This window comes from Martes martes (genome assembly GCF_963455335.1).
Source record: "Martes martes genome assembly, chromosome: 13".
Classification (NCBI taxonomy): Eukaryota; Metazoa; Chordata; class Mammalia; order Carnivora; family Mustelidae; genus Martes; species Martes martes.
This window is the reverse complement of record NC_137901.1, coordinates 76,134,390-76,158,921: the sequence shown is the minus strand read 5'-3', so window position 1 is coordinate 76,158,921 and position 24,532 is coordinate 76,134,390.

Below are 24,532 nucleotides of genomic sequence, written 5' to 3'. Positions count from 1 at the left end.
ATGTGTGTGTGTGTATAATGGAATATTACTCAGCCATCAAAAAGAATGAAATCTTGCCACTTACAACAACGTGGATGAAACTAGAGGTATTATGCTAAGTGAAGTAAGTCAGTCAGAGAAAGGCAAATACCATATAATTTCACTCATATGTGGAATTTAAGAAACAAAACAGATGAACATAGAGGGAGGGAAGGAAAAATGAAATAAGATGAAAACAGAGAAGGAGACAAACCATGAGACTCTTAACTATAGAAAATAAGCTGAGGGTGACCAAAGGGGAGGTGGGCAGAGGGATGGGATAACTGGGTGACGGGCGTGAAGGAGGGCACGTGATGTAATGAGCACTGGGTGTTACATGCAACTGATGAATCACTGAACTCTACCCTTGAAACCAATAATACACTATATGTTAACTAAATTGAATGTAAATTTTAAAAATTTAAAAACACAGAAGTTTAATAACATACATACCTCCTATATACAAGGGAGAGACCAAGGAGAGCTAAGTAACTCCCCCCAGTGGCCCAAGCCACCACCTTAAATAACATCTCCCACTAAACACAAAATGGTGAGGGGAGGAAGGCCGGTTATGGGATGTGACCAGAAAAGACACAGTAAACAAGGGTGAGGTGGTTGTAAAGATTTAAATCTCTGCTTTATCCATTGATAGGAGTTTCTAGAGATTTTGAGTCACCTTTCTCCTTCTGGTACTGAGAGGGAGACACCCTTACAGAGATTTCCCTTGTCAACGTCGATGTCACCCATGGAAGAATAACTTCTACTCTACTCGGTTTGTAAAGGCTGATAGGAAAATAGTAGCAAAGAATGCATTGTTTTAGGTAAGGTTGCCCTCCTAAGGGGAATAGAAGGGGAACAGTACTGGGATCAGCCCAGTACTGACCAGGAAATTCCAGGTGGACTGGTCAAAGGTCACATTCTTATAAAACTGAAACTGCGGGTCAGGTATTAAATCTTGGTTTGCTGATGTGGGGCCTTAACATAAGTGATGGCATTTTGGGCCTATGACTTTGTTTTCAACACAACCTGAAATAGACTACATTTTGGGGGGCAGTTACAGTCTGCTCCTCTTCAAGAGCAAGAGAAGTCCCTCCTTCAGGTGACTCTGGGCTGCCAGGGAGGAACTGGACTCACTTGGAAAGTAGCTGCCTATTGGCCCTGTCCTTTGGGAGCCTTCTGTGCCCCTTTCTTGCTGCCAGCTTCCTGCAGATGGCAAAACCAACATTCCTAGAAGAGCATAGAAGGAGCAAAGAGAATGCCATCTCCAGTAGCAGCCCAGCCATTGCTGAGGTCTCAAAAGCATCCTCAATTTCACTATCCTTCCCCCCTCCCTCCCACATCTCTGAATCTAGAGGCCCTCATGGTGAGGGGTGAGGGGGCTTCTCAGTGGGAGAGGTACTGGCCTGACTCAGGGTTTCTGTTCCACGGGGCAGGGACTGGAGCAGCAGAGGCTGTTGGGCAGCCCCAAGTGGACACAAGGAGTGAGAAGGTCAGAGCGGATTGGCCCATGATCTCAGAAACTGGGACCAGACCCCAAACCCAGAATAGCAGTGAAGACAGGGGCAGTATACAGGTCTCTGGTCTGAACTCTTCTGCCCAATTAACCTGCAGAGCATGGACAGGGTGGGAGAAGAAGATGGGATGTGAAAGACAATAAGAGAGCAAGAGAAAAGGAAATATGAAGGTCAGGGAGATAGTTAAGAATTTGGTCTGTGGGGGTGCCTGGGTGGCTCAGTGGGTTAAGCCTCTGCCTTCAACTCCGGTCATGATCCCAGGCTCCTGGGATCGAGCCCCACATCGGGCTCTCTGCTCTGCCAGGAGCCTGCTTCCTCCTCTCTCTCTGCCTGCCTCTCTGCCTACTTGTGATCTCTGTCTGTCCAGTAAATAAAAAATAAATAAATAATATTTAAAAAAAGAATTTGGTCTGTGGAGTTCTTCCCTTTCTCCATCTATCCGTCCATTCCTCCCACCCACCCTCCCTCCCTCCATCTTTCCATTTCTCCATATCCATCCCTCATCCTTCTCTCTATCTCTCCATCTCTCCATATCCCTCTCTCCATCCCTCCCACCCTCCCTCCATCCCTCCATCCCTCCATCCATCTCTCCATATCCTTCCATCCATCCCTCCAGCCATCTGTCCATCTCTCCAACCCTCCATCCCTCCCTCCATCCATTTCTCCATACACCTCTCTCTCAATCCCTCTCTCTCTGCACATACATCACCAAATATTTATGGAATATGTGCCAGGTGTGTGCTAGGCCCTGGGGATATGGCAGAGAATATGACTAAACAAGTGCCTGCTCTCCGAGACCTGACAAAATTCTAGAGTGAAGATAAAAAATCAGCTAAATAAAAACAAACAAACAAACAAACAAACAACAGATAGTGACAAGGGCTCTAATGAGAATAAAACAGGAGAATTTGGTGGAGATTGAGAAGGTGCCTGATTTTTTTCAGATTAATTTTTTAATAGAGAATGCAAATACGTGATGCAGACTTTAAAATACACATTTCATTTCTATTTTCATCAAGACAATTTGAGAACATAGTTTGAGCATCCAAATAATGCAGGGAAGTGGGGAGAAGAGATGCTTGTGCCTGTAGAACTTGTTTCAGATTCCCAAAGCAATTTTTACATGTTATCTTATTTGTTCCTCACAGCAACCCTGTAACTGAGGAATGAACAGTCCCATTTCCCAGATAAGGAAACTGAGGCTCAGGTTAAATAGATTTCATAAAGTCACCTTCTTAGGATATACTGGGCTGAATCTCTCAGGCCTTGGCTTTTTTTTTTTTTTTAAAGATTTTATTTATTTATTTATTTATTTGACAGAGAGAGATCACAAGTAGACAGAGAGGCAGACAGAGAGAGAGAGGGAAGCAGGCTCCCTGCTGAGCAGAGAGCCCGATGCGGGGCTCGATCCCAGGACCCTGAGATCATGACCTGAGCCGAAGGCAGCGGCTTAACCCACTGAGCCACCCAGGCGCCCCCAGGCCTTGGCTTTTTATATGATTTAGGTCATGACTTAGGACCCAATGAGTAATCCCAAGGAAATTATCTTGGATGCGTACAGAGATTTAGTTACAAGGATGTTCATGGTGTTATTTATAATATCGACAAATGGAAAAGAACCCAAATTTCCACCAATGGGGAACTGGTTAGGTAAACAGATTACAGGGGAATACTATATATAATCCTGAAATCAATCAATCTATCTATCTATATCTTTCTATATATCCTGGAAGCAATATAAATCTTTATTGAAGGGGTGCCTGGGTGGCTCAGTGGGTTAAAGCCTCTGCCTTCGGCTCAGGTCATGATTTCAGGGTCCTGTGATCGAGCCCCGAGTTGGGCTCTTTGCTCAGCAGGGAGCCTGCTTCCCTCTCTCTGCCTGCCTCTCCGCCTACTTGTAATTTCTCTCTGTGTCAAATAAATAAATAAATACATAATCTTTTAAAAAAACATTTATTGGAGCTTCTCAGAGAACACCAAAGAGGACTTGATCCTTAGCAACCCTCAAAAAGTCCTATTTCCCCATTTTTATTTTCTTGCATCCTCATGGTTTTCCTGATGTTTACCTCTGAACCACTCCCTTTCCACTAACACTCAACCACCTTAGGATCTTGCCTCTCCTCCTCCTCTCCATTTCCTTCCACCTTTATTTTTTTCTCTAACAAGCTGAGAATCCCCTGTTCTCATTCATCCAGTTCTTTTTATACCCAATTTTGCACCATAAAAGCTCAGGAACCCAGATGGTTAACGCAGAATTCTTTCTACTGGTGTAGGGTAAAAGAGGGAATGCTAAATAGGCAACCACATAATTATCCCTGGCAGGTGGAAGAGGGTTAAAAGATGTAAACAATCGAATATTAACATATTTTTCCTCCATCACACTTAAATTTTTAAAGCTTTGTTATTTTTGGACAGAGCACCTTTCAGAGAATTCGTGTACACCGGCAGGCCCACAGCTGTGTGGGAGAGTGTGAGGAACCCTCACTGATTGTGAAGGTCCTCAGAATGGATGTTTGTGAACTAGGAAAAGAATTCTGGAAAAATCCAAAGGCAGTTTCCCAACCATGGCCACTGGCTTCGAGAGAGGCATAAAGAAACACACCCTTCCTTTATTCCCTCCTCTGAAGAATTGGAACTGAGGCAATGTCCTGATTTGGGCCTCTAGATGAATGAAAATAAATCATTTTCCTTTGGCACCTGCTCTGGGTGGGAGGGGCTTCACAGCTCTGTCTCTATTCAGAGTCAGTTGAACACAGTAATGACACCCCTAGATAGAAGGAAGTGCACTCAGCAAGCCCCAGGAAAGGTGGGGTCTGTATTTCAAGTAGGTGCTGGAAAAGGGGTGTTCAGTGGGGTCACCTACATCTGTGGGAAAGGTCTGAAAAGTGAAATTCTGAGATGTGTTCCTGCTGGAAGCTTCCAAGCTTTCTTCTCCTGGAGTCTAAACTCCTCTTTCTGGGGTGGTGGGGAGTGGATTTCATGTGGCTTGGCTGGGCTGACCCCCACTCTGTCCAGCCACAACTGTGGACATGTAGCCATGTATACTTCTGACCGCAGTAATTGGTTCGATGGGGAGTTCAGGAACCAGGCTGGCCAACCAGAGCCCTTCCTGGGATTTTTCTAATGGAGTTCTTGGGAAAGACAGGTTTCCCACTGAGACATCTTAACAGGACAGTGTGAATCCAGTGTTGCCAATGGTTGTCTCTCATTGCATCATGAGAGCCAAACACAGAAGAGAGACAAAGACTCAGAGTTCCCTGGATCCAACTACATCTGAGTCCCAAAGGTCAGTCTGAAATTTCCAATTTCATGAGCCAGTACATTCCAATTTTTGTTGAAGTCATTTTGGGTTGGCTCTCTACCACTTGCAACTCAAAAGAATCCTGGCTGATTATAGGTCCAATACGCAAAAGGCTGTAGCATTTCCTCAGGCCTCTCTGCTCTATGATCTCAGTCTCCACCTACTTGGCAGGAGTTCGATTCAATGCAGTTCAATTCAGTTTTATTCCATTCAATCCCATTTGATTCCATTGACTCCATTCAGTTAGATTAAATCCAACTTAATTCATTCAACTTGGTTTTGTTTTGGGTTTTTTTAGATTTTTTTTTTTTAAGTAATCTCAACACCCAATGTGACGCTCGAACTCACAACCCTGAGATCAAGATCCACGTGCTCCACCAACTGACAGTCAGGTGCCCCTCATCCAACTTGGTTGAAGCACCTACTATGTCCTGGACTTTTTACTGAGTTCTAGGGATTCATCGATGAATAAGTGCCCATTTTTCGCTTAAGGAGTTGCAAGTGATTTATAAACAGTCGGTGTGAGGGGCGCCTGGCTGGCTCAGTCAGTGGAGCGTGCAACTCTGGATCTTGGGTTTATGAGTTCAAGCCCTATAATGGGTGTAGAGATTACTCTAAAAAAAATGAACGGTCAATGTCACAAATATTCTTCTGTTCCAAGCATGGTAGAACCAGAGAGAAACAATGATTCTTACCATTCTGATATTAAGTAGGTAGTTAGTTTACTATAACGAGAGCCAGTGCCATTTACTGCCCAAGAGCAAGGACCTTTGAGACAGACTCATTTCCTACTGTTTGGTAGCAAAGTGATATTCAGTTAAGAGTCTTCGCCTCCCTGAGCCTTACTTTCTTCATCTGCAAAATGGGGATGGTAATAGCATCTATGTCGGTCTATTGTGGAAAGTCGATGGAAGAATGAACCGGTCAAGCACACAGCATGCACCAAGTACTCCATACGTGATCATTACCTCCATCCTCTCCTCTGCCTATGGGGAGTGCTGGGTGGGTGGGGGCAGTAGAACGCAGAGTTGGGGGTGGGGTCCGTCAGCAACAGAATTCTCTCTACACTCTCCTTAGACACCAAAGCCCTAGGACCTGGCACAGAAAAGGCACTGAAAACGCATGTAGTACAAGTGTGTGGCATGAAAAGTGAAGAATTGTTTGTAGACAGGGAGGGTGAAGGGCAGGGAGAGGTCTAAGCCCTCAGCAGGGGGTCAATGTTAATGCCAGGATTTCTCTTTGGGAGGGGCTTAGGGGCAGAGTTCTCCTGGAACCACCGGCCTGGGGCTTGACTTGAAGCTGCATGATAAGCCCTTTCCCTAAGATTTAGAAATGGAAGCAGGTGATGGAGACTATGGGAGGGAGAAGTGTTTAAATCCACTGGGAAGTGTCACTCTGTCCCTCCCCAAGGCTCAGAGACCCTCTGGTCACTCAACCTCCATCTTGGGACAAATGACAAGGAGCTGGATGGGAAGCTCAGAGGTCAGCAACCCAGTGCAATGACTTCATTTTCTAGAAGTGGAAACCAAAGCCCAGAGAAACTTGTCCCTGGTGAGTGAGCCATCAGGTTCATGACAGATCCCGGCAGGACCCATTTATCCCATCACTCATACAGGTGTGCATTCTACCCTATCCCTACTGTTGGAGATTCTCATCAGGTCTGAGTTGGAGGGAGAGAGAGGTGGGGGTGGCACAGGGTCAGGGGACAACTTGAGCATGTCCCGTCCCTCTGCCAGGCTTTTCCTTCATATCCCAAGAGACTTTTCTCACCCCATTTCATCCTCCTCCTCTTCTCAAGGAGCAACCCTTTGGGTCTTACTTCGGAAAGGTCTAGGGGCCACTGATAATTTCCTGCCTCTCCCTCTAATACCTCTTGTAACCAGTCCTGCCTCCTTCAATCCAGCCCATATAAAAAGTGACAAAAACTCAAGTTTTCACAGGGGGCAGGGGCATAGCAGTGGGACAGCCAGGCATGGGACAGTAGGCACTGGTGGGGACTGTGACACATTGGAGAGTCCCTGCCCATCCAAAGGCGCAGGTGCTGCCAGCTGGGTGTGGCCTCATCTTGCATTTTCCAGGAGAAGCCAGAAATGGAGATTTTTGTGTACATTTTTTTTTTCTTTTTGGTCTAGACAAACACATCTGCTAGGGAAGTCGGCCCTCCATTTACAACTCAAAGTTGTAGGCACCTCCAGGCCTCAGAGGGGGCAGATCAGCCCCACAGACAGAACGGGGCAAAATGGAGTCGATCGGGGCCATTGGCATGAAATCAGCAGTGGAGGGAAGAAGCCTTGGCGAAGTTGCTGAGTTTCTGAAATCCCAGGCACTCCGTGGTGGGATTTTTTTTCTGCCGCACAGAACAACCTTCTGCCAGGCTCCTGGATGCTGACAGCCCAAGATGTGGAATTTACTTTGAAATGCAAATCACAGGGAAAAAGTGATATTGATGTTGCCGACTAATTAAGAGCTGGCCTGGTTTAAACTTTGGAGGGCTCCTGCCTGTCTCCGGCCTTGGAGGGAGCCCGGGAGGAAGCGATTTTTATTAAATCGAAGTCCAAGTGGATGGGGAGGAAGAGAGGGGATTCACAGTGGCGTGGGGACTCCTGAGTTCTTCACAACTCACTTACAGAGACAGCAGAGACACAGGTCTCGGAACATTAGCCCCAGAGTCATTTCCCTTCCAGGGTCACTGATCACGGAGAGGGGATGGAGTCGTGGGTCGGGCCACAGGGCCTGGCTTTATTGGAACTGAAAGAAACACAAGGCGGCTGATTGGAGTGGTCAGCTGTGATTTACAGGAGGCCTCATTTGCAGATTCTCTCTGCGAGGTCTGAGTTATGCTTGGAGACCTTCCAGAATTAGTAGCTGCCAAGACAGGGGCATTCACAGCCTCTCAAGGCCAGCACCCTGGGGGCAGGGAAACAGGGGCTCAGGGCTGCCTCCCCACTGCCCGGGTTCTCTAACGACAGCTGATGCTTACTGCAGGCTGAGAAGCTAGTGCTCTCATAATTTTCATTTTACCAAGGAAGAAACAAAGCTGGAGAGGGTCATGTAGCAATCGAGTGGCAGAGCTGGGATTTAGACCTGTATAGTCTGACTCTCGGTGTCAAGGTCTTAGCCCCTCGACTCTGTAACCCCTTGCTCTCTGCCCAGTGCCTGGCCCATGGGCGATCCCGGATATGTTCATTCACTCTCTTGCTCAGTCATTCACTAATGCATTCATGCGTTCACCAGCTTGTAGTAAATGCTCCCGTTTGCTATCGTATCGGATCCCACAAGAAGCTCTCCAGGAAACACTAGTCCCCTTTTCCAGGTGGAGATGTGGAGCTTGCAGCCTGTTAACTGATCTGTAGCCCCGGGGGCAGGACTCACAACTCAGTCTCTGGACCCAGCTTCTAGTATTTCTACTACTCTAGAGCTCTGCACTAAAACTGAGCTTCCTTGAGGGCAAGCAAGGGACGATACACTGAGTTTTCCCTGCTCAGGCTGCCCAGTGCAAAGCTGAGCACACTCCCTCACTCACTCCTTTAGCAGGTGTGTGCCTGGAATGCCTTTCACGGCTACGCTGGGGGCAGGGGGCCCAGTAGACGTGGTCCTCTCCTTGGGAGCCCATGTCCTTGCGGGATCAGCAGCAGGTAAACCAACAATAACCACAGCAAGGGATGGAGGTGGGAGGGGGCTCTGAGACCCCAGAGAAGGGGCCTTTAAATTAATGTTTCCGCCTCTCGCACCCAACGAGGACTGAATCAGGCCAATGGGAACCCGGGGTGGAGGGGTGGGCTCTGAAAGTCAAAGAAATCCCCCTGGTGTATTAGGGTATTTACAGATTCAGCCTTTGGATCCAGACAAGCTTGAGTCGGGATCCTATCTACGTGATTTAATCGCCCCGTGTCCTCAGGAGACCCACCTCACCCCAGTGACCTGGTTTCCTCCTCTGAAGAACACCGGGACTAAAAGGAGAAAAGGCAGATCATACACGAGGGACGGAGGCTGGTGTGTCAGAAGAACTCTAGAACCCTAGCTGTTCTTACTGTCACTGTCACCACCGGTACCACGTGGCTATCCGTAGACACGGAAGGCTGCCAGCCCACACGTGCGGGGCTCAGCCCTTCTCCCTTCCTTCCCCCGACTTTCTTCCCTCCACCGCTGAGCCCTGAGCCCAGAGATACAGGTCTGTGTCTGGTTCCAGGCGGGGGCTGGTGGGGGCCAGACAGAGAGCAAGCCGAGGGTCTCAATCTTGGCAACCTCCTATTAGATCGTGCCTCACTGATTTCTGGGTCCAGCACAAAGTCGGCCTGAGCCGATGTGTATTGCTGAAAGGAAAATCTGAAACACATGAAACATCGTTTTTTAAAATGCCAAAGGGGTTCTCTGACCCTACGGGTAGAGTGAGAGATTCAGACTCTAGAATACAGCCGATGTACGCCTCTTGGCAGCCCCCAGGGAACCACACTCCCAATATTTACACCCTTGTGTTGTTCTCCCCTGTTCAATCTGGCTGGCCCTGGGGCTCCTTCAACCACTCGCCTGTGGCAGAGGTGAGGCTATACCATTTCCCCAAGAGAGTTCCCGAACCCTGGCTGAAGACCACTGCCGGCCTAAAGGTCTCCCCTCTGGTGCTTGGTGGCCTTTGGTGTCATCAGGACAGATTAGCAGGTGTTAGAAGTTAGAAACCAGTTATCACCAAAGAGAGACTTCCTGTTTGACTGAATCAGGGGGATGGGAGGGAATTAATTGAAAAGGAAATGATTTGCTCACCACGGTTTAAGACTCAAAAGGGAATGGCTTTTTCTCAGCTTTTGTTCCCGCCCTGATGCCAAGCCTCCTGGCTGTGAACGCTGTTTCTGAGAAATGCCGGCTTGGGTGACCCTGGTTTCCTGTAAATTCTGTCCACTCGTGGGCCATGGCACTCCTTCCGTCGTGCTCCTGCACATGTCCCTGACCCCTGGGGCCTTGAGAAGGGCACACAGTCTGTCCATCATCCGAGCTCTCCATCTGGAATTCCGTGCCCTCTGTGGGGACGTCTGGTCAGGAGGAGAGGACAGTATTTACAGCTCAGCTGCCAGATGGAGCTGGAATGTTCTGCAACAGAATGTAGTGATGAGTGAAAAGTCAGTGGTTCTCAGGTCGGAGTTAGTCAAGTACAGTGCAGTTGCAGGTTTTGCTTTTATCTCAGAAGGGATATTTTTTCGGTTTTGTGCTAATCACCTTGGTTTCCTGTGAACGCACCCCCTGGCTTCTGCAGGCGGGAAGCTGGCGGCCCTAGAGAGGGGGCGCCCTTGGGACGCTTTCAATCCAGGGACGTCACCAACTATAGCCCCGGTGGGGAAAGGACAGGGGCATTCTGATTTGTGTGGCCCCCTCCTTCCTCACCACCAATTTCTGACCATTTTCTCTTGGAATTACATACAGGGCATTAATAATGATGCTGACGGCTCCCTGTCTTCCCGCGGCTTGGGCCAGAGGCCGTTTTGGATCTCAGCAGTTGGAGAGATGTTAACTCCAAATGGAAATCTAATCACGAATCATGGGGCCATCGGGGACGTGCTAGGGGTCTGGCCCAGGCTGAAGCATGTCTGTTTCCAGCTCGGATTCCCTGACATCCCCTCCTCTCAGTCATGCCAGGGATCGATTGGTAACTTATTTTCCTGTAAACAAAATGATATCCTTTGGATTTGATATCCAAATGATATCCATGGATTTGAACATGATTGACAAGAAAGGGTTGGGTCTGACCCTAGAATATGACCCCTGTCATCACTCCGGGAGAGAACTCGCCCTAAGGGAAGAGATGGCCCCGCGCGAGGACATGAGTCCAACAGCAGAGGCTGAGTCGTCCTAGGGACAAAGGGATTCGAGTGGAAAGATGATGATATTATGAGCGTTGCTCAAACGCATCCTTGGCCCAGGCCAGCTGTCTGGATGCGTAACAGGGCAAAGCAAGGGAGAAGCTTCTCAAAGCTTGAGAGCCAAGCAGCAGTGCTGAGATCCCTCTGATACATTGTACAGCAAGGGGAAGAAAGCCCCTCACGCCCTTCTCTTCATCCTGGATTAATTTACCCGCAGAGGAATTTCAGCTCATGGAAATGGGCTCCTAGTGGGGCAGTGGGGGAGAGGATGAAGCCTGGGAAATAGTGCCTGGTCCCTGCTATGCCCCATGGAGCCATCTAGGGGAAGTGCCACGCCCAGAGGGAAACGCTGGGGCCCAGGACTGTCCCACACAGTCACTCTGGATTCCCAAGAGAGGCTGCACAAAAGCACAGTGACCTGAATATTTGAACTAAGCTCAAAGGAGAAGAGAAGAGGAAAATGAAGAAGCTCTTTGAAGAATGCATACCTGCTTGCAGATCAGGTAACAGGGTGGGTCGCTCATTGTCATGGGACCACAGGGGTAGCCAGAGAGAAGCGCATCAAAGGACCCCAGGGAAGCCAAGAGGAAGCACTTACCTGCAGGGAGTAGCCAATTAAGAGGGATTTTTTTTTTTTTTTTTTAAGCCAGCAAGTTAAGCCCCAGTGAGTTGTCCCAGACCACAAGCTGGTTTAGAGGGATTATTATGGGCAGGCTCCAGGTGTGACAGGCCCATCAGTCAACATCACCATTGGGCACAACTACCTGGCCCTCAGGTAGTTAAGCTGGTGAGCAGCCTAGAGAGCATTGTTTCCCCGAGAGTGAGGACTCCTTAGTAAGAAAGGGGCTTCTCATTTAGAGATCTAGAGTTCAGAGGAGGAGCTCCGCTTACAGCTGGAGACGACAATTGAAATGGGAGAGCTTGCACCAGTAATTGCGGGCCCTGACCTGGTCCGTGCCGGGGGAATGGTTTCTGCCCTCCAAACGGCCGGATGATCGATCATATGGTACTCATAAGGAGGAAATCCCACAAGGAGGATGTAGCCTGTTAGACGGTCGTTCAGCAAATATTTGTTCCCTCGCTCACCTGCAAGGAGCACCGGGCATCCCACCCCTTGCCTTGGGTTCGGCTGTGCGGTCTGCTGAGACCAATAGGATGTTAGAGGAGGTGACGCAAAGGAGATTTGAAATGCATTCATGCCAAGGAGGAACAGATGTGGATGGAAGCTGACCTGAGCCCACCCCTGCTGAGCCCAGCCTTGGTCGCCCAAACCCCAGGTGACCCCCAGACAACGGGAGTGGAAAAGCAATCCCGGGGGGCGGGGCGTGGACAGAGAATCTTGTCCTCTTCAGGCCCCAGATGCTCAGAACCCTTTCAAGCCCCTGCCTTGCTGCTAAGCGTGGAGACAGCGCTCTTATCTCAACCCTGTCCCGGGGCTTCACGGTAAGAGTCGTCTGCCTGCCTTCACATCCTCATTCCAGCTCTTTCTAGCTTTGCATCTTTGAGCTTTGATTCCTTTATAGAATGGAACAGATGATTTGCTACTTAAAGGGGTAGGAGTTCGGTTTTGTTTTGGGTGGGTTTTTTTTTTTTAGATTGATTTATTTATTTTTGAGAGAGAGAGAGCACGTGAGAGCATGTGCAGTGGTGAGGGGCAGAGAGAGAGAGAAGGAGAGAATGTCAAGCAGACTCTCCCCTGAGCAGGGAGCCCAGCTTGGGGCTCAGGACCCTGAGATCATGATCTGAGCCAAAGGCAGAGGCTCAACCCACTGAGCCACCCAGGTGCCCCAAGGGGTGTGAGTTTTAAATGAGGTAATGCAAGGGGCGCCGGGGTGGCTCAGTGGGTTAAGCCTCTGCCTTCGACTCAGGTCATGATCCCAGGGTCCTGGGATCGAGCCCCACATCGGGCTCTCTGCTCGGCAGGGAGCCTGCTTCCCCCTCTCTCTCTGCCTGCCTCTCTGCCTACTTGTGATCTCTGTCGGTCAGATAAATAAATAAAATCTTTAAAATAAATAAATAAAAATAAATGAGGTAATGCTTATAAAATAGGTTGGACATTATCTGTCACATAATCCATCAATTTTTCCACAGGTAGGTGTTGATAACTATACTTCATCATGGTTGGAATTCGACGCTCCAGACCCATTACGTTTGGAATTTACCTTCCAAGCCCAGTCAGACTTGGGAGCTAGAACGCCTCCATTCACGCTTCCTCGCTAGCGAGCCGGCCTACAGCGTCAGCCTCGGTTTCTGGCAGAAGGGCACAGTTCTGAAAAGCACACACTCTTTGATTTCCCGCCGGAGAGGCATCAGCCGATTCTGGGAGGTTGATGTCAAGCGTTGAGAAGGAGGGCATGAATCATGTCTTTCCAGAGAGGTTAAAACTCCAGACCCTGGGCAGTTGCCAAAGATCACAGAGAGTGGGGTCAGGTTCCAAGTGTCTTGTAAAGCTGGATTCTTTCCTGAATGCGACAAGTTGGAATCCCGTAGGATGAATACCAAAAACTCAGTGAGCCAGCCTGGTTTGTAAACACAGGCTGTGTGGCTAGAAGATGAGGGGCTCAGTTTGGGTCAGAGGAGAAAGTGTGCCCATTCCGCTTCTCCAGCTTCAGCCTCTGAGGGAACCCAGGGTCCTCGGCTCTCTCTACAGTGAGAAGGACCTAGAGGTCCTATTGGGATCTACGCTCTGTAGTTGAGGGGTATTTAAGAAGGACTCTGCCAGAAGGGCACCTGGGGGGCGGAGGAAATTCCGTCAGTTAAGCATCCGACTCCTGATTTCAGTTTGGGTCATGATCTCGGGGTTAGGAGATCGAGTCCCGTGTTGGGCTCCACGTTCATTAGGGAGTCTGTCTGAGGTTCTCTCTCTCTGTCTCCCTCTGCCCCCTCCCCTCCCTGTGCTCACACACTCTCTCTCTCCCAAGTAATAAATAAATAAATCTTAAAAAAAAAAAAAAAGCCTGCCAGAGCCACAAAACTGTCTCAGAGAGCATAACTGAGAAAGAGATGAATTTTATCTTTATATTATAGTTTGCTGGGTCTAAGATACCCATTTTCTCACACATTTTAATGTCTCTGAAATCAGGATGTTTCTTACCAGCGACTGATGTGAAAATGTCATGTCACAGGGTAGCTGGCCCCACGGTCTCCTTGCTGTAGTGGTTCATGAAATAACATGCGTCGTACCCAGCGGGGCTGTCAATGTGATGAAACGCAGTCCTTTCTCCGGCCGTTCATATTCGTGTATGGAGTTACGCTGTGCTAAACTCTGATCAGTGCTTTGCATGCATGAGCTCCTGAGTAAGACTCTGAAGTCATTCTCATTCTGCAGCTGAGCACACTGAGGTCCAAGAGGTGAAGACCCTTGCCTCAGGCCACACAACCGTGGAAAGGTCCCCCACCTCGTTCTTTATCCTCTCGCCTGAATCCATCTCTCTTTGATCCACCCTCTCAGAACACTCTGTCTGTTGATAAATTACACCAGGGTTTCTTTCTTTTTTTTTTTTTTTAAGATTTTATTTATTTATTTATTTGACAGAGAGATCACAAGTAGGCAGAGAGGCAGGCAGAGGGGGGGGGAAGCAGGCTCCCCACTGAGCAGAGAGCCCCATGCAGGGCTCGATCCCAGGACCCAGGGATCATGACCTGAGCCGAAGGCAGAGGCTTTAACCCACTGAGCCACCCAGGCGCCCCTAGACCAGGGTTTCTTTTTAAGACCTGCCTGCCTGTCTATCTGCCTATCTATCTGTTAAATCTATCTTCTTCTCTCTCTCCCTCTCGCTCTTTCTCATCCTCGGTCCCTCCACCTTCTGCCCCCCTCCCCCAGCCATCCCTCCCTCCAGCTTTCCTCCCCCCATTCTCTCTTCTCCCACAAATGTATACACATCTCAGGCATCCTTGAGTACCTGCTCCCCAAATCTTTCTCTTAATCTATAACACCCCTAAGAAATGGACTTCATTCCCTCAATCAGAATGTATTTATTGGGTATCTACTATTACCAAGGCTCTGGGGAAATTATTCTGTGCAAACGAGAGATGAACAAATCTGTCTCCTGATCTCATGGTGTTCACAAGATTGTGTTATGTAAAAGTTTTGCTTTTTGTAGGCCAATTAAAACCCCATTTTAAGGCACTAGGAAAATCTATTGATTGAAAAGTGGTGGATTACACCCTTCTACCTTCATGGATATAACAGACTGTGCCTTGCCTGATACGAACAAAGGTTAGAAAAAAAACAAAAACAAACAATACAAAAACCGCTGGGACTAGCAAAGGCTGGAAAAACTCTCTTTTCATAGCTGGAAAAAGTCTTCTGCTTGGCAAATGCTGGAGATTTAAATGCCCTTTGGGGCAAGCTGTCCCTCTATTCTGGAAAAACCACCTGAATGGGCCCTTCAGCTACACGAGAGCAAAGCAAGTGGATGCCAATTTTATCAGGGAAAGCTGTGAATTAGCTGTTATCCTGAACACAGATGGTTAGGCCAAGCTCCTCCTAACTCTCTGGAGACTTTGTTTCTTTTAGGGCGGTTAGGGGGATTTTTTTTTTCTGTGTGCTGTTCAGCCAGCAGGTGCCGGAGGCCTGGATCCCGCTATAGGCCTTCAGGGCTCTGTGTGTGCTGGTGATGAGCGTTGCAGATGTGGAGCTGGGGCAGAAGTCCTGGGAAGGAGCCGCGGGAAGGAAGAGAAGGTCCAGCTTCCAAAAGAAACTGGTCCAGCTCAGGGGAATCTAACTCTGAAGTGGAGGGCATACAGATGGTGTCATCAAAAATACAGAAATGCGGGGACCTGGGTGGCTCAGTCAGTTAAACGTCTGACTCTTGACCTCAGCTCAGGTCTTGATGTCAGGGTCGTGCATTCAAGCACTGCACTGGGCTCCACACTGGGCATGGAGCCTCCTTAAAAAAAAATTTTTTTTTAATTTTTTAAAAGTACAAATGCAAGAATTTACCAAAAATCACAAAACTGAGTCTGTTAACCTGTCATGCGAAAGAATGTCGGTGAGGAATTTTGCTGAGCAGATCATGCACAGAGGGGCTGAAGTCGGGAGTGTGAGGTGCTAGAAAGGGACTTTCACGGTGCTCTGCTAAATGTGGGTTGGAAGCTAGCGAATGGGTCCCGAGGTCTGTACACAGATCCGGTGGGCAGGAAAGAGTCTCCAAGTACTTCCGGTGAGGACTGGAGCTCAGGGTCACTAAGAGCTTGGGGCCCCTTGTCAGCTTCAGCTGATTGTAACCATTTGCCATGGGACACGACAGGCCTTGGGCTAGATGATACCAGTTTAGGTAAGTGCTGATCTAAGTAGAAACTGTCTTTTTCACAGCGCTATTGAAGACTGAGTTACTAGACTTTGGGAAAGGTACAGAGATGCCGAGTGATTTTATTCTGATGCCATTGCCTTGCGTTGGGACCAAAGGGCCAGACTTCCCCGTTTTGGTCCCCAGTGGGGCTTCTCATAGAGGGACAATTTGAGACCAAATTTGCCAATGGATAATGGCCAGAGCATATACAAAAACAAAACTCTGACTCACAAGGTCACCAGCCCCAGGACACAACCTTGGCTGCAATGAGCCCCACGTGGTAAGGACTTGATGGAGAACTATCAGCTTTAAAAAAGAGAAAAAGAACAGCCAGCTTCCCTAATTTTGCCGCTACTCGCAAATGAAAACCAGAGAAAGTAAAATAAACTCCCTAACCAATCAGGTAGAAGGCCCTCTTCTAGTTCGCCAGCCTCCAGCTTCCTGGGCCAATAGCCTCTACTCAGGGCACACCTGAGGCCGTCCCTTGTTTCCATGATAAAGCTTTCCCATTCATCTGCCTGCCTTTGAGTTTCCGCCAAAGGCAAGTGATTGTGGCCAACTCCTTTGCTTTATGGCCAACTCTCAATAAATAGCTTTTGTTTATTCTTATTTGGGTGGTCTTCCTTTCTCGCCACGATTCCCATTATTGGATTGCAGACAGGAAAGGGGGCCAGTCGAGGTGGCAGTCGAGGAGATGGACCCAGGAATGTAGGCGTGGTCTCGGGCGCCCCTGGTGGGCGGGATCAGCTGCTCCACTCCCCATCCTTGGAATAAGGACAGCAGCCAGGCAAGGGGCAGCTGGTGAAGGGCCCATAGGATGGGCTTGGAGCCTGAGGGAAGCCACCTCTAGCAAAAGGAATAAATTGCATCTTTGCTTGTAAATCCCTCTTGGAAGATCAGCAACTTCTTGGCAAACTCCACGGTCCAGTCTTGGCTGTGCCATGAGACTTAAAGTAAGGGTTTGCTCCCAGATGGGGACAGATCAGTAAAGGGGAAGGTAGAAGTCATGGTGGGAATTGCAAAAGCCCAAAACGCCAGGAGGCATCAGGGCAGTGGCAAAGCCCCAGATCACAACCCCTGACACCACGGCCTCTACCCTCAGCAGAATTAAAGGAAGAGCATCCTATCGTCTTTTGTGATGACGAATGATGCTTTCTCTCTTCCTTGACAGGCACCAACTATGGCGTGGTCACCCTTGAGAAACCTCAGAGATGTTTGGGGGAAAGAAAGCTCTTTAAAAGACTAATTCTTGCTAGCCGTGCATTTGATAATAAAAGGGGGCAATGTATGAGTGCCTGGGTGGCTAGTCAGTTGAGAGTCTGATTCTTGATTTTGGCTCAGGTCATGATCTTGGGGTCCTGGGATTGAGCCCCATGTCAGGCTTCGCGCTTGGCGAGAAGTCCGCTTGAGGACTCTCTCTCTCTCTCCCTCATCCTCTGCCCCTCCCCCTGTTCTCATGCTCTCTCTAAAATAAGAGGACCATGTCAATAACCAACAGGAGGTGGTTAAATCAGCCACCCAGTGGACTATTACACAGTGGTTAAAAATATTTGAAACTATGCATCAAGCAGAAAAAAAGTAAGCCAAAATTTTGGCACAATATGATGCCATTTTCATGATGAAAACCAGCTACAAGGATAGAAAAAGGAGCATGAAATTATTGACCAAAATCTTAACAGTTGTAACCTCTGTATGGGGGCCTGGATGACTTTTACTTTCTTCTATTTGTTTATTGGCATTTTCCAAAGTTGCCATCATAAACATGAATTCTAGATTTACACTGGAAAAAGTGAATGTTATCTTGCATGCTATTTTACCAATGGAGCTGCTTTGGATCTGAGTTTGGGACTCTACTCTCTTCCTGATGCTCCCACGTGCTCCTCCCTGGGGTCTGCCCGGCTGACAAAAATTCCAGGAAATAAACCCAAAATGCAGCTTAAGGAGATCTGTTTAGGAACAAGCAGGGAGGGGAGCCAAATGCTCCATCCAATCCCTCGCCAGCCATGGTCCTTGGAAGAACAAAGAAGCAACACTTTCAGAAAAGAAGGATTTGGCGCTCTGGTGAGAGAATGTTGATCGGGGAAGCACGGTGGGGTGTGGGGGTGGGCTGACACAGACTGAGAGTGGGGCTGGGCTTTACTATCCCATCATCTCAAGGCCACACCCTGAATTACAGCATTCTATAATTCTTTTGGCTATAAACCATCAACATTTTCTCCATCCTATGTAGGGTGTGCGTAAAAGCATCTTTACACAATTTGGCTATTTTAATGGATCATAACTTATTTTTTTTATTATTTATTTGAGAGAGAGAGAGAGTACGAGGAGGGGAGGAGAGAAACTCAAGCATATTCTGTGCTGAACGTGGAGTCCAACGTGGGGCTCGATCTTAAGACCCTGAAATCATGACCTGAGCCAAAACCAAGAGTCAGTCACTCGGCCAACTGTACCACCCATGCACCCCTAGATCTATAATTTTAAAACTTATGTAAGAACAGTGTACTTGGAGCCCCCCCTATTGAGGTTCTGAAGCTGTCACTGCAGACTTCAGAGTGGGGGGCAGCTCTGTTTTCATAAACAAGCAGTCAAGCAGCTGACAACTGGCCAGTCCCATAAGTCTCAGCAACCTGAGCTGCTCTGGCTTATGCTAACACAGCCATGTGAGCGCCCTGCCTCCAGCCAAGCATGGCTGAATTTTTTCCTACCACTCTCAGAGAGCATGAAAGGTGCTATGAGATTATATTAATAATGGAACGCCAGTATAATTAATTCTGAGTTCTTGTTTATTACTTTTGGGGTAATCCATCTACTCCTCCATCCATCCATCCATCCATCCATCCACTTGTCTACCCATCCACCCACCCATCTATTCATCTATCCATCCAGACTTCCGACCTTCCTTCCTTCCACTCATCCACCTACCCACCAGTCCATTCATGCACCCCAATCACTCACCCCTCCACTCATCCAAATATATACAGAGCCAAGCATTCTCCAAAATGGTTGATGCCCCAGGTAGCCCAAAGTATAGAGGGAAAGGAAGACAAGTAAGTTGCTAATCATCACAGAACATCTCATTCATTGCTGTGGAGTTTAATAGACATGACCCCTCTGTGGGCAAGGTTAGTAGCATTATAACTGTAAATTCCCTTGGAGCCCACAATTCCACGTTTAGACAGGTAACCTGCAGGTGTAACCATCCATGTAGAAAATGACTTGTGTACCGAGTTATTCACTTCAGCATCATTGGGAATAGCAAAAGTTTGGAAATCACCCAAATGACCAAGTGGAGGGGACCGATTGGACAAATGATAGCATATTTACACAAGAATATTGCAGAACTCTTTATATACTGATGATGGGAAGATCACTGAGATTTAGGGTTAAGTTAAAGAAGAATACAAAACAGTGTGTGTGTGTTTTTTACCATCTGTACTGAGACAATAACACTTATGTACATAACATTTGTCTGCAGACTGCTCCAATGCACACAGAGGCTTTTTCTAGAAGTCTGACACTTTCAAGTGACCCTCAATGAATAAAGGATGGGCACTGGTGGATAAATACCTCAGCTTCCTCACCCCTCAGTGGCGACAACTGAGATATGTGGGTTGAGCCTCAGTTACCCACAGTCATGAACTGCTCATTCACACACGCTTAGATTTCCTCCCTTCTCTATCTCCTTTCCCCACTTTTTCACTATGTTGCCTGGGATAAGCTCCCAAATGAACTACTTGCACCGAATATTTACCTTGAGGTCTGTTTTGGAAGAAACTTAAATTAAGACATTGTCACTGCTTGTCATTAGATTGAAAGTACAATCACTGGCAGCCTCTGGGGAGGAGAGCTGGGTAGTTGAGGGCAGGGGTGGCAAGGGGGCTTTTTCTCATAGAACCTCTGGTATCTTTTGAAAGGTGTACTGTAGGAAATATTACCAACTGAAAAATAATTTCCCAGTGACACCAACTGATAAATGATGCAATTGGATCAACACAAAGCGTTCTGGGAGCACAAATGGGGCATGCTGGAAAGCCCAAACTCAGCCAGTGAACACAGTAAACCTTGGGCTCCAGGAGCTAGCTATATAGGTTCAAATCCTGGCTCTACCTACCACTTAAAAGTTGCATGACAGGCCAAGTTACTTGAATGCTCTGTGCCTCAGTTTTCTTGTCTGTGTAAGTGGATATTATAACCATGGTACCTACTTCATAGGGTTGTTGTGAGGGGTATCACACATTAAGTCTCTTAGTCCCTTCAGACTTCTACAACAAAATACCACAGACCAAGTGGCTTATAAACAGAAGAAATGTATTGCCCACAGTCCTGGAGGGTGGAAGTTCAAGATCAAGGGGCCAACATGGTCAGGTGAGGGCCCTCTTCTGGATCACAGGCTTCTGGCCATGTCCTCACATGGTGAAGGAGCAAGGGAGCTCTCTGGATGGAGTTTCTCTTATAAGAGCACTAATCCCATTCATAAGGTTTCCACCCTCATGACTTAATCATGGCTCTAAAGGCCCCACCTCTTAGCACCATCACCTTGGGGGTTAAGATTTCAACATATGCATCTGGGAGGACATAAACAGACAGACCATAGCAGTATGCAAAGGTCTAAGAGAGTTCGCTGACAACATTCCACCTGTGTTAGCTGGGGTTACATTCAGCTGTGCGGTCTGATCTTGACAGAATCCATGTTTTTCCAAGGGAAGTGTTCATATTAGGTACTCCTCTCCCAGGAGCCTTTCAAATGTCTCCATTCTGTGCATTTGCTACTTCTAGGAGGAGAGCACAAACATCTCTTAAGAAACTTCCGGATGGATTTGCACCATCATCAGATCCACGCGATGGTCCAGCAGAGCCTCACAGAGCTATCAAGGACAGTAAAAAACCCAGGTACCAATCAGCAGCCCAGGCAAGTTGAGAAAAATTCACATTTTGGGCCCAAAACTGCACCAGGCAGCAGTTTTGACAAGAAGCTAAGGATGGGCGGTGGAGAGAGGAATGCAGTTGGCTTTGGTTTATGTCGTCTTACAGTTTTTATGTCTGCTCTGGAATGAGCTTCCTTTTCTCTCTCTCACTTAAAGAGACCTGCATTCTGGTAATTAAGCTCCAAGTGAGCCAACAGTATCCACCATGTCAGTAAGTACATTTTCGGTTCTTGGTCCTGTTATTTAGAGTGACGCCATTATTTATTGTACAAGGTGATATGTATCTCTGTTCTCTGGTGTCTCCTAGACCCTAAAGCAGAAAAAATGCTTTAATAAAAAATCATATATTGCCTCCTTGAAGCTGAGAGGCTGTATTATTAAAGATTGCAGAATGGTCTGGGTTTGGGATGTTTTAATGAATTACTGCCTAATATTTCTTTTCTTGTGACACATATATGATTAGTAAATGTTGTCTGCTCACTGATTAACTTTGTTTATTTCCTAATTAGGTTTAGGATCAGCTGTCTAGTGGTTATAGAAATAATTGTTTGATTAATGTGTGGGAATTTACATTTTCATTACACTCCTGAATAAGTTCCGTCCCAATTAGCTCAACGCCCTGTGCCGATCTGGGACACTGGAATTACAATTTTCACCCATTAAGTAATAACTGTTATATTGATTGGTGATAATTGGGTGTAGATAGTAAATACACATTAGCAGAATTTAAATTATATACCAACTGGTTCTTTCCATTTGCCTCTAGATTAGCAAAGTTCTAGAGATGGTTACCTGGGGCTTGGATAGAGTAGGACCTGACATACTCGCAAATGTTTTTTGCTTAGTGAATTCCATGAAGTTTCCAGAAGAGCTGTGGAAATCAGCCGTCTACTAGAATTTGATCTCTGAACTTGTCAAATGAGTATACCCTTCAGTTTCTCCCTAGGCGCCTCAGCTGGCTCACCCTAGTACCTCCTTGTTTCTCTCTCAAGAACGCTCAATAGCTCCCCATTGCCTGCCATTGTAGATTTAAATGTGCTGGTTGGTGCCCAAGAATCTTCAAAATGCAATTCCTTCCTATCCATCCATTTATGTTAGGCTTTCTGCTGTGAACAGAGACCCACTCAAGGCATCTCAGGGAAACAAGAAGGACTCCCTGGAAGGACATGTGTGGAGTGGAGGTAGACCCACAGAGTCCTCAGAGGAAGGTAACAGGGCATTTCTGCCTCTCTAGGTTTCTCTCTGTGTGCAGCGATCTTTCTGTCTCTGTCTCTCCATCTCTACCTTTGTTGCCATTATTTCTCTGTCTCTCGGTCTCTGTCTCTCAACACCTTTATGCATGTTTATTCAAGTCTCCTAGTTTCCTACCCAACTGATTTTTCTCTCCCTCACAGCTGTGGCCTGCACCTGCCTTGGCTTTGCTGTGGTCCTGACTCAACCCCAAGGAAACGCATCACCAACTACCACCCTGCCTCTCATTTCCAATTACTGAGGGAGACATGTGATCTTGGGACCTCACCACGTGTCAATCATTTGCCTTCTGCTTTTGAATTATTTGCCACAGACTTCTACCAGCTAGGTAAAATTCACTTCATATATAAAGAAAAAAGAAAAGAGAAGGAAAAAGAAGAAAAGAAGAGGCAAGGGGAGGGAAGAGAAGGAAAGGGAAGGGAAGGAGAAAAGAAAGAGGAAGGGAGGGAGGGAGTTAGAGAGAAAGAAAAAGAAAATCAGTTCCTTGTGAATTTAATATTATGTATCATAACGGGCATTTTTAATCCGTACCATAAATGGGAGCCAGCCTTTTCCTGATATAGACTAAAATAAAAGCATAACAATTTACAATTTTAAAAATCTTATGTGTACCAACTAAGACTGTTCTCTGCCCTCAGCGGGTACACCCTACCCCTTGGAAAGCGTTGGACTCACCCTTTGATGCCACCACGCACAGTGCTGGCCAGCAGCCTTGGGATTGGGTGCCCCGGGTCATGTGACCATCACTGTCCAATCCGCTGTGGCCAAGGTGAGGGCGTGAGTACCAAACTCCCCTCAGGGAGCCAGTGGACTGTGTTAAGTGATGCTCTACACGCACGGTCACACTTCGTCCCACGGCAAGGCCACGGGGAGGGCATTATAGTCCTGTTGCTCTGCCCTTTGAAGTCTAACAGAACAGGATAACCCGCAGGGGTCCAGGGGAAGTTTGGCTTGAGGCCGCGGGAAGGAAGACGCCGCTCCATTTGGCAGCGCTCACAGACAGTTCCATCAGGAGCTGCACCTCTGCCCCAGAATTCAAGGTCAGTTCCAGTGGCCTCCGGAAAAGGAACTCCTCCCCTCCGAACTCCTGAAAGGTGGAGCTGCGGTCAGCCAGGCCCTGTCTGTCTGCCAGCGAGGCTTTTCGCGGGAGCCCAGAGGAGGAAAAGCGTTTGGGCTGTGCTGGGAGCGCTGGGAGACCAGGCCGGTGCAGAGGCAAGCCTCGTTCCTCATTGCTGATGCCCACGCTCTCGGGACCCCAGCAGACCTGGGTGCTGCCCGGGCGGTGGAGACAGGAGGCAGGAGGACGGCTCTGGAACTTTCTATGCTGCTTCCATCTGCAGCTGGGCTGACCCCACTGCTGCTCTCCTTGCGCTGCGTTTAACCCACCCGCGCTCTGAGGGTTACTCTGAGGGTGCGCCAGCCCACCCCTAGGTCCCCCTCCTTCAGCACAGCCTCCAAATTTAAAAACAAACAAAACAAACAAACAAACACGATGCTTTGTAAAGAGAGCTGAAAATACTGCAGCCACCTTCTCGACTGTCCACTCTGGAGAGGAGACCTGTACCTACCATGTTGGCTGTGGTGTCACCAGCACCTGACACACAGGAAGGTCCTCGGTTATAATTTGCGAATGGTGAGGGAGAATGGTCACGGAGTGCAGCTTCTAGAGTAAATAGCCAAGGAGAGAGAGCAGAGCCTTCCTTTTTAGTAAGGATATGACCAGAATAGAGAGAGTCAAAAACGGAACAGAGAACCACACGGAGTATCTTTTGTGATGAGATCAAAAACATTGGCTTCCCCCGGAAGGAAACTAGAATCATTTTTAGTTCCTGCAGAATTCTAAAATCATTTTTAGTTCCCGCAGAATTCTTTTTTGGAGGCTCGGCCAAGAAACACACTGTGTAATAGTTTCCCAAAAGGAAGAAACTCCTGCCTTCCCGAGTGTAGCTCACGGTGGCCCCAAAAGGATAGACGCTGGGCCCGTCCACAGTGAAGTACGGGTTGACCGGGTGAGTTTTTTTTTTTTTAAAGATTTTATTTATTTATTTGACAGAGAGAGATCACAAGTAGACAGAGAGGCAGGCAGAGAGAGAGAGGGGGAAGCAGGCTCCCTGCTGAGCAGAGACCCCCGATGCGGGACTCGATCCCAGGACCCTGAGATCATGACCTGAGCCGAAGGCAGCGGCTTAACCCACTGAGCCACCCAGGTGCCCCAACTGGGTAGGTTTTGAAGTCAGACTGCTTGGGGTTGAATCCTGGCTCTGACATTAGCTGGCTGTGTGATCCTGGACCGTGTGACTTAACCTTTATGATCATCCATTTTCCCCAGCTGTGAAGTGGGGATTATAATCACAAGTACTTTGTAGAAATATCGTGAGGG